This window comes from Macrobrachium nipponense, chromosome 15 (assembly GCF_015104395.2).
Source record: "Macrobrachium nipponense isolate FS-2020 chromosome 15, ASM1510439v2, whole genome shotgun sequence".
In the NCBI taxonomy this organism is placed as follows: domain Eukaryota; kingdom Metazoa; phylum Arthropoda; class Malacostraca; order Decapoda; family Palaemonidae; genus Macrobrachium; species Macrobrachium nipponense.
Genome location: NC_087208.1, coordinates 74,892,370 through 74,903,059, shown reverse-complemented (window position 1 = coordinate 74,903,059; position 10,690 = coordinate 74,892,370).

The following is a 10,690-nucleotide window of genomic DNA, read 5'->3' as shown; positions in this document are numbered from 1 at the left end:
TGAAACGGTGTTTCTGAAAGGGGAGAACCACCACGAGAAGAGGAGAAACGGCAGATGGAAGACAAGATCCTCAATATGGCAGAAGAAAATCAGACTGCTTGCCTGAGAGGCTCGACAGAAGGAGAAAGACCTGCAGCTAAAGATGCATGGCAGAATCGGCGCAGATGGCGAGGCTCATCCAGGAACAAAAAGATGCGACCGAAAAGCGGGAATCCGACAGGAAAGACCTCGAGTTGAGGTTCCAGTACCTGCAGAGGAAAGTGGAAGACCTCTGGAAGGATAAGTGTGGACTCCAGTGTGAAGTTGAGGCGGCGAAACTCAAGAAGAACGAGCTGGCATTGCCTTCTAGAGGAAGGAATCGTCGCCTGGAGTCGCTGGAGAGGAAGGCCGGTGTCCAGGGCGAACGGAACGACCAGCTGGTAGATGAGGTTGGACAGCTGCGAGGAACGAAGGACAAATTGGTCTGCGACCTGAAGAACCTTCACGAGAAATAAGACGCCTGGAGGACCGCTGAAGAAGCTGCTGTCGATCTTCAAGGAATGGCGCAATCAAATCTACACTGGCCTTACGAAGACGGATCAGATGTGAAAATTTTGAGGAGAATGTTTGTTGTATGGAAAGTTTGATGTTTATTATGTAATAGTTTGCTTTGTTAACCTTGAACGAAAATAAATGTTAAAAAGAGTTTTATTGATTCCTGGAAGGGAAAGAAAATGGGGAAGATTATAGAAACGGTGAAGAATATGAGGGGAATCGTGGTGCCGTAATAAGTACCAGGATTCAGAGAAGCCCTTGGAGAATGGAGAGGATTCAATAGGATTTGTAGAGTGCCAGGACAAGAACAAGAGGATTCAGAGAAGCCCCAGGAGAACTGAGAGGATTCAGTGGTATATTCTGGTTTTAAGGAACAGCATAGGTGTTGCTCTCTGCAGGGACTGGCGGGCAAGGCCCGCCACGGCTCCCTGGACAGGCAGGAAAGGTCCGCCACATGTCCCGGGATGGGCAGGCCGGCCCGCCAAGGGTCCTGGGACGGGCGGGTGACGTCCGCCATGTGTCCTGGGATGGGTGGGCCAGGCCCGCTACGAGTACCAGGACGGGCGGGCGATGTCCGCCACGGGTCCCGGGACAGGCGGGCGACGTCCACCACAGGTCCCGGGACAGGCGGGCGACGTCCGCCACGGGTCCCGGGACAGGTGGGCGACGTCCGCCACGGGTCCCGGGACAGGCGGGCAATATTTCATATTTAACAAATTAAATGAGGAATAGGCCTACAAATACAAGTAATAAAAAATACACTTATCCAAATCATGCTTCATATTTTACCATTCAAATTTTATATAATTTCATGTTTATGCTAAAGTATTATAATTCATAATTTAACTGATTCTTGAAGGTATTTAAGACTCAGAAATCCAAGGGGGTCTAAATATAAAGGCAATCAAAAACACTTATTTGTTAGCTTAACCATGGTAGCTAATTAGTGAGATTTCTGTGCTTGCTTTACTGAAACAAGTTTCTCAAGACGTGTTTCAATGTCACTAAATGGAAGACGAAGTGGCGATTTTATATTCAGTTTGTTTCTGTTTAGTCTTTACTGAAACCAGTACCGAGAACCCTGGTTCACACGGTAGGTTGAAGAGACTGGCATTAACATAAGTTTCAAAGCAATGGCACTTAGTTAAGGAAATTCTCCACAGGCATGAATCCAAAATGCAGGTAATATTTTATGCAGAGATTCTAATCCCTTATCATTTGACAGCTCAATTAGCTGATCCTTTTGCAGTGAATTCAAATTTTTCTCATTTGAGTCTGAAAAAGGACTACGAACCCGTTCATTTCCTGTTCGTGATCCTCTTCTTCAGGAAAGTAAGTAGAAAAATGCTCAAGAAGAGAATTTGAATGTTTTGCAATGATACATTTCAAACTGTCAATATTTAACACCTCTCTGATCATCAGCAACTGAGGCAACACTGGGAATCATATAAAAACATTCTCTTTCGAACCTATTATGCCAGATAAGCAATTTCTTTTTGAACCCGTCAATCTTATCTGGCATTCGAAAAATTGAAGAATTCCTGCACGTAAGGACAAATTAAGCTGATTCAAAAGCAAAAATATGTCACTCAATAGGCTAGCTTAGCAACCCAGTTAGTTAAAAAGTTCAGTTTATCTTGTTTTACCAGACCACTGAGCTGATTAACAGATCTCCTAGGGCTGGCCCGAAGGATTAGATATTTTTACGTGGTTAGGAACCAACTGGTCACCTAGCAACGGGACCTTCAGCTTGTTGTGGGATCCGAACCACATTATATCAAGAAATGAATTTTTATCACTAGGAATAAATTGCTCTGATTCTGCATTGGCCAATCCAAGAATCGAAGTATCTTGAAACCTATTTGCCCCATCGAATTTTCTGTCTTTCAAAAACATTACTAACTCATTGCGTAGTTCAAAGACTCATGTTAAAACCTTACCTCGCGAAAGCCATCTCACTTCTCTATGGTATAGCAATCGCTGGTGTTCACTCTCCATATCTTCACATAGTAGTGTGGACAAACGTAAATTGAATGCATCGGCCTTTACAAAAGTCACAGCTTTAACAGTTTCCAATAAAACATTATTGAGTTCCACATCCAGTTTTTTAGTTGCTAGCATTTCTCGATGAACCCTAAAGTGTGTAGCTTTGCAGTTGGTGGCAACCTCCTTAACCTTTGCTGTGACACCTTGGTAACGTCCTGTGATCGCTGCCACTCCGTCAGTGCAGATACCAACACAACACTACCATTTAATCCATTTTTTACTACATAGTTATTCAAAGCTTCAAAATTTGCAGCACCCGTAGTGTGATGACAGTTCATTGGTAAATCGCAATTCTTCCTTAAAGTCATCACTGTATTTATATCTTACATAAACAATGAAAATTGCGTTATTTGCAACATCGGTAGATTCGTCAATTTGTAGAGTGAAGTATTGTGATGCCTGTAGTTCCTGCAACAACTGATCCTCCACATCTGCTCATTCACCAATCCTCCTCACACATGGTATTATTAAGTCTCCTTCAATACTGTAGGGTTTTTAGCTTTTGCAATGCGAAGTGGCACTTTGTAAGCTCTCAATGCAGCCTGATTTGGAGAGACAAATTTCTGGAGGCTTTTTCTTTCACACTAGGTTCCTTAAGCTTTCTTTCAAAATATTCCTGAGATTTCACTGCTAGTTCACTGTGATTTGTATTGAAATGCCTCTTTAGCTTGGACGGTTTCATTGCATCATTAGAAAGAATAATGCCACATTAATGCCACATATGAAGAATCATATTTCCGAAAAAAACTAAAGTTAGCCGGTTTTTTTACTCTTTTAGTTGGAGGCTCACTTGTTCCTTCATCAGGCTGTTCACGCATCTCATCACTGGCGGAGTGACCTGTAATGTTAGCTGATACGTTACATTCCGTTGCGCTGTCTTCATCATAATTAATACTATCAATCCTGTGGCCATTATACAATCAATAGTCAAACTCAATATATTTCATTTTTTAATATTAGTTACTTACTTGTAATAAAAATATATATATATAAAGTTAGTTTGACAGATTATTATTTTTCAAAGATTATGAATAAAATGATAAGTATCGAGTAAAGCAATTTGGCGGACCAGCAAATCATACACCACGGACCAGCACCGGTCCACGGACCATAGGTTGGGGACCACCGCTATAGAAGGATGACGTAATGTGTTTTCGTTTTCAACTCATTGCGCAACCAAGGGGGCCCATTCACACTGACGCATATAGAGCTATTCATTCAGGCCTCTGAGACCTTGTGCGTTTGGGAGGCCCCTCTCTCTCTCTCACACACACACACACGAGTTTCGGTTCCATTACCGTAATGTAACTCATATTTTTATATAAATAGGTCACTCGATATTACTAACTGTGTAATTTCTTAGTAACATGTTAATTAGTTGTGGAATCTGAGCATAGTGTTATTATTAGTTGTGTGTGGTCCACGAAAGTGTTGAAGATTGTAACAGGCCTTTCTTTTTTAGTGAGAAGTTGCAACTGCATGTCAAGGTATCGTAATTTACAAATATTCTGAAGTGCACTTCGAGGTTTTTATTTTACAGTGTTTGGATAGAATTATTATTTTTATGCATTTTCAAAACAAATTTCCCCGAGATCGTGAATTTCACTTATAATTTTTGAATTAAGAAATAATTTTTTTATTTAAAATTTATATGTACATTTTATTATACCACCAGTATTATATTTTATTTTGTTCAAGTAGAAATATAGTGGTAGTTGTGCTGTTTTCCTCAAATGAATTAGAACCAGGGAGATACTTAAGATTTAATATTGTTGAGGGAGTGATGCCCTTTGATTGAGATTACCTCACATCTATTTTAATGAACTTAGACTGATTGTGTTCTATAAGGGATCACTGTTACCTTTAGAGTATTCAGTCGTTTAGTATTTGTGATGAAGGGTCAGGTGTCTGGCTGTAGTGAGGTAACTAGTAACCAAGTACTTGATCAAACTGTGCCCCAAGTATAAAAGGTGCCCCAGACCCAGGATTAAAAGTCTCTCTTGTGCTAACAAGTACAAATGGTAAGTGTAGTAACCAGATGCTTGGCACTTTGGGTTAACAAGTATTAATGGTGTCCAGACCCAGATCTTTGGCCACTTCCCCCCAAAGTATTCATGGTGCTCAGACCCAGATAGTCTTTGGCACTTCGTCACAATATTTATATATATATTAGTATATTATATATATATAATATCTCTATATATATATATATATATATATATATATATATATATATCTAATAAAATGAGCCCATAAAAACACCAAAATATAGAGAGAAAAGTACTATATTTCAGAGACTGCTGTCTCCCTCTTCAGGTAGATGAATGAGAAAAGTTTACAGAAAAGGTGGTATTTATACCAAGAGGTCCATCCACAGGCAAGCCAATTTAGGTCACCCCCGCTGATAATCATCCTTTAATCTTCTTAAGCGTTGGTTGAATGAAAACCTTGTCGATTGTATCTGAAATCCATGCTCCTTTCGAGATGTTCATTACCTGCCTCTCTTTTATTAAGGCCGATTCCATCATTTGACTCTTGCACCGGCAGTTGCTGCTATAAATTACACGTGACAAATTCCAGTTTATTCTATGGTTATGTTCATTTATATGGTTGAAAATAGCTGAGTTCTTTTGTTCATACCTAACTGACCGTTTGTGTTGTATTAATCTCTGGGGAAGTGATTTACCTGTAAATCCAATGTAAGATTGGTCACAGTCCTGGCATGGGATTTGGTAAACCCCAGTGTCCTTGGGAGATGTCTTTTGTTGGACGTTAATCAGGGATTTGGCTAAGGTGTTTGGGTAAGTAAATGCAAAAGGGTTAGATTGCCAAGGGTCTGAGTCACCTTCTTAATCGTGTCCAGGTGTGGAATTTTAATTTTATTGTTGGGTGTATCTCTGGTCTTGTCTTTAGGGGGTCGGTAGAAAATTATGTTTGCTTTGGGAATTGCTTTCTCAATTATATGGTCAGGATACTTTAAAGACGAAAGTTGCTTGCGGCAAAATCGTAATAATGGACAAAGACTTCTACATCGACAAAATCAACCAGCTCCTTAGCGACACAAACACTTATGACAAACTGACGAAAAATCCCCTCCAAAAAGTTCCCACAGAATTTGTTCGAAAAGTAAGATTAATTGGCCAAGACAAAGAGTATTGAATTATTACAGAAATTTAAAGTAATTAATCCTAAATTACCCTACTTTTATGGCCTTCCCAAAGCTCACAAAGACAATCTTCCATTCAGACCCATCGTTTCACGTGCCGGAGCTTTCAATTACAAAATTTCTAAATGGTTAGCTGGCCTCCTTTCCCCTTTTTTAGGCACTTTTTCTCTCGGAGGTGGGAAAAAGTTTGTCCAAAATTATATCTATCGTTTCTCTAACCGGTATATTAGTGAATAACGACTCCACATCGAAGCTTACCATGAAAAGGTCCGAATCTTGTGGAAGAATGTGTTGTTTAAACTGTTCAGAGTTAGATGCAGTATACTTATTAGTGGTCAGGGGCTCCAATAGGGGAACAAGAAATTTAGCCAATTTGTAATTTGGAGTTCTAAAGGAGGCCAAGATAGGGCGAAGGGGGACGTTGGGTTTGTGGACTTTGGGTAGACCGTACAAAATTCCAAAAGAGGAACCTATAACAAAAAGATCATGGTATGTGTTCTCGTTAATGATGTTCTCATTCTTAAGGCTACGGAGAAAATCTATTGATCTTGTCTTCTATTCTAAAGATGATCTGATAATTAGGGAAACCAATTTCTTCAAATTTAGTAGGGTCATTTAAGATTTGGGTCATTTTGTTGACGTATTCCGATTTGTCTAAGATGACAGTTCGCCTCCCCTTATCAGGCTTCGTAATAATCAAATCATCACGCTTGGACAGAGTTTTGAGGGTTTCGTAATCATTCTTATTAAAAAAGGGGGCCCAATGTGTTTTTAGTCTAGAAAAAGCGTTATGTGATAGAACCATCAATTCATTTTGTAAGCGGCTGAGATCAGTGCACAAATTAAGATTTTTTAGGCGGTAGAATAATGTTTCAAGGGGCAAGTAGAACTGGCCGAACTTAGGTTTGTAATTAGGCAGACAAAATTCTAATCCGAAAGACAAAAGGAATTCCTCACGTTTAGATCAAAAATACTTAGAAAAATTATAAACAGTTTTGTTGTAGCCATGAAATCTAGGTAAGTTAATTTCAAGATTAGACAGTTTTTTATGATGCCTTCTCTGTATAAAATCAACGAAACTCTGAATACTTTTGTTAAAAAGCCTAGTAAAGATAATTCTATCTAAGAACGAGAACGAGTCCAACACTTCATTACGAAAGTTATTAGCAGCCCTATTAAGTCGTTCGTATGCTTTCTGTTTACAAATAATTTTGTTGTGTAATAGGTACTTGGTGGTGTCAAGGTAAAATTGGGAATTATATAAGGAGCTTTTATACATTCTAAACCTTACAAAATTGGGAACAACATTATTTATCTGGCAGTACTGTAGAAAATCCACATCCAGGCTTACTTTCCACAAGATTCGGACCTTTTCATGTTAAGCTTCGATGTGGAGTCGTTATTCACTAATATACCGGTTAGAGAAACGATAGAGATAATTTTGGACAAACTTTTTCCCACCTCCGATTCATTGTATCATAGTCTTAGCCGCTCCCTTTTTAAGATGTTTTTAGAACTGGCCGTGCTGGACACGGCTTTTATTTTTAATGGTGTGCTTTTCAGACAAATAAAGGGCATGGCCATGGGTTCTCCTCTCGGACCTACGTTCGCCAACATCTTCATGTGCTCCCTGGAGGAGCGAATACTCGAAGAGTACCCCTTAGCCTATCGCCCCCTATTCTATGCTAGATATGCTGATGACACTTTTATTCTGTTTAAACAAGACCATGATGCTGAACGCTTCTTAGAATTTTGTAATTCCTATCATCACAACATCACTTTCACAATAGAAAAAGAACACGAATCCAAGCTAGCATTTTTAGATATACTCGTAACTAAAGGTAATGACAAGTTTAATACATCTATATTCAGAAAGAAAACTTTTACTGGTCTGCGGTCTAATTTTTATAGCTTTTGTTTTATCGTCCAGAGGGAGCACCCATAGATACTGTAGCAGTACGAGCGGAAGAGCAGCAGTTTCACGTCTCGGTGACAGAAGGCAAACCTCCTTGCAATCATGTTGCCAGCTGCACATAGCTTACGACGCCTCTGTTCAATGTCTGCCGTGTCTTTTAGGTCGTCGATGGTAATGTGACCCAAATACGGAAATTCATGCACAAATTCCAGCCGATGGTTTCCGAGGAAAATTTGTGGTTCTGCAATATGCTTAAGTGATCTCGGGAGCAGCGACATGCACTGGGTCTTGGTTTCGTTGTAAATTATATCAAATTCCCCTGCATATTGGCGGCAAGTGTCGATGAGTCGTTGGAGACCTTGCACTGATGGGGAAATCAGAACCAGATCATCGGCGTAACAGAGGTTGTTTATAGTAGTTTCATTGACAGTGCATCCGATTGGGAGTGAGTTCAATTTGACATTCAAGGCACCTGTGTACGTATTAAACAAGTATGGAGAGAAAATGCCCCCTTGCCGGAGCCCGTTTAGGGAGCCGAAGGTGTACGATAATACGTTACCCCATTTGACATAGAATTGCTGTGTGGAGAACCAGCAATGTAAAATGCCAATTAGATATAGGGGTGTACCTCTTTCATGTAGCTTCAGGAAGAGCTTCAGGTAGTTTACTCTGTCAAATGTTTTTCTCACATCCACAAAACAAAGGAAAACAGGAGAGGCTGATGATAGGTAGTAGTTCAGCAATTCTTTCAGTATGTAGATGCAGGTGTCGGTTGAGTGGTTTGCTTTAAACCCGAACTGGTTGTCAGTGGTGTGTAGAAAGGGGAGAAGTCTCACAAGAAGAACCGACTCAAGTATCTTCGATGCGATCGTTGCGATTGCAATCGGCCGGTAATTGCCAGGGTCAGCTGCATCCCTTAGCTTGTTTATGATTAATCGTATCAAGTGAACTAAGAGTAGAGAGTCTGGAAGAAACTGGTGAATTATGCACGCATTGAATAAGGCAGCTAGCAAAATGTAAATTATCGGATGGCAGAATTTGAAAGCCTCTGCGGGAAGACCATCACAGCAGGGCGATTTATTATTAGGTAGGCTGTTTAAGGCATCGCTGATGTTGCCTGGCGTAATACGGTCTGCAAAATGAAATTGAATGTTGTCAGTAAGGAGGTTATCTACATCCCTTCGGGAATCCTGATCATTTATGCAATTCAGGATATTGTTGAAGTGATCGCCAAACATACTTGCGATAGCCTCGTCTCCGACTGCTTCCCCTACTCTCTGTGATAGCTTTTTAGTTTTGGGATTCAAGGACATTGCATCGGCTCTTAGTTGTTTTTCATTTAATCTGCAGTGCTTAAGAGCAAGTTTGAACTGAGCACTCGCCTGTCTCATTAATAATGCAGATTGTTCGTCCCTCGGGCTACCATTTTGCCTCCACAGTAAAAACATTTCTCGTGAGTATGTATACAGATCTTTAACCAAGTCATATACAAATATGATCAGCAGGAGAATCGTGAATAATACTGTGTAACTCCCCTAGGATCACGCAGCAATGATCGAAATTATTATTATTTTCCCATGGCATATAAACATTAATTATTAGGATTTTAGAGTTCCCTACTGTCACTTGAAGCCCCAGCAATCTGTCAATCCTGCAGGTCATCACCTTTATCATATTGTCTAACGAAAGGGGGCCTTTCTTTCCCGTGGCACAAGAAAGAAAGGCCCCCTTTCGGGCGACCGGCTATGATTTGATCTGTAACTTGCATCGATGAAGTCGAGAAGGTTCTGAAGTCTTCATGTATTGAATCGCTGATGGCAAGGTCATGTGGCCAGAGGAGCGTTTCTTGCAATGCAATGATGCCTTTGAAGTTTTTGCAGAACATATTTAGAAGAGGAATGTTCTGCTTGAGGCCAAAAATATTAGGGAATCCCTTCTCACCTCCACCTCCTTTGGAGGGAGGGGGAGATAGGATCAAATCCCATTATAAAAACACGCGCGTATTCGAATGCGATGTTTTGTGTCAAAATTTCAAAGCAATTGGTGAAGAATTTTCAGAGATTTAATATTTTGAACAAACGAACATTTAATTTATATATATATATATAATATATATATATATATATATATATATATATATATATATATATATATATATATATATATATATATATATATATATATATATATATATATAGATATATAGATATATGTATATATATATTCTATGGACTAGTCAAAAGTACAAGAGCCCAGCTGGAATAAAACTAAATTTATGTTTTTCTCTATAAACTCTCACACACCTGACGTACAAAATTCTGCAACTATATTAGTCCAGAGAGCGAGGGAAAGAGGGGTTAGGGGTGACGACGTAATTTCGAGTTTTGAATTTTCGTTAAAAACTTCTACGACTATATTAGTAGTCCAGAGAGAGAGAGAGAGAGAGAGAGAGAGAGAGAGAGAGAGAGAGAGAGAGAGAGAGACGGGGGGGTGGGGGGGGGGTGACAACGTTATTTCAAGTTTGAATTTGCATCAGCCAGATCGACCCATCCGGCCCCAACTGTGACATCTGCAACAGCTGGTGGTAAAATTTAATATAATGAATGCTGCAGTATCTCCACCATCATTGGCTATCTGCCACGCATGATAAAAATAACACCTGCTGCACTGTGATCCATCTCTACTGACATCGGGAACTTTTGAGGTCTATGCCACATTTCATTAATCTTTTCTTTCACACACACCAACCCTATTATTTTACCTGATCCTCAGACCAACTTATTTCATCACTGTGTATATATATATATATATATGATATATATATATATATATATAGATATAATATATTCATATCTATATATATATATTGCAGTTGAAACAGAAACTGCTGCTGCCTTTGATCGATCGCTCTTTTGTTATATTCAACTTTTGCACACAGACTGGGAGGAGAAAATTCTCTCTCTTTGCACCCTATTCCCCGGGCCTGTCCCATTAAAAACTGTACTATCTAAAGTGGGACATTTAGACAT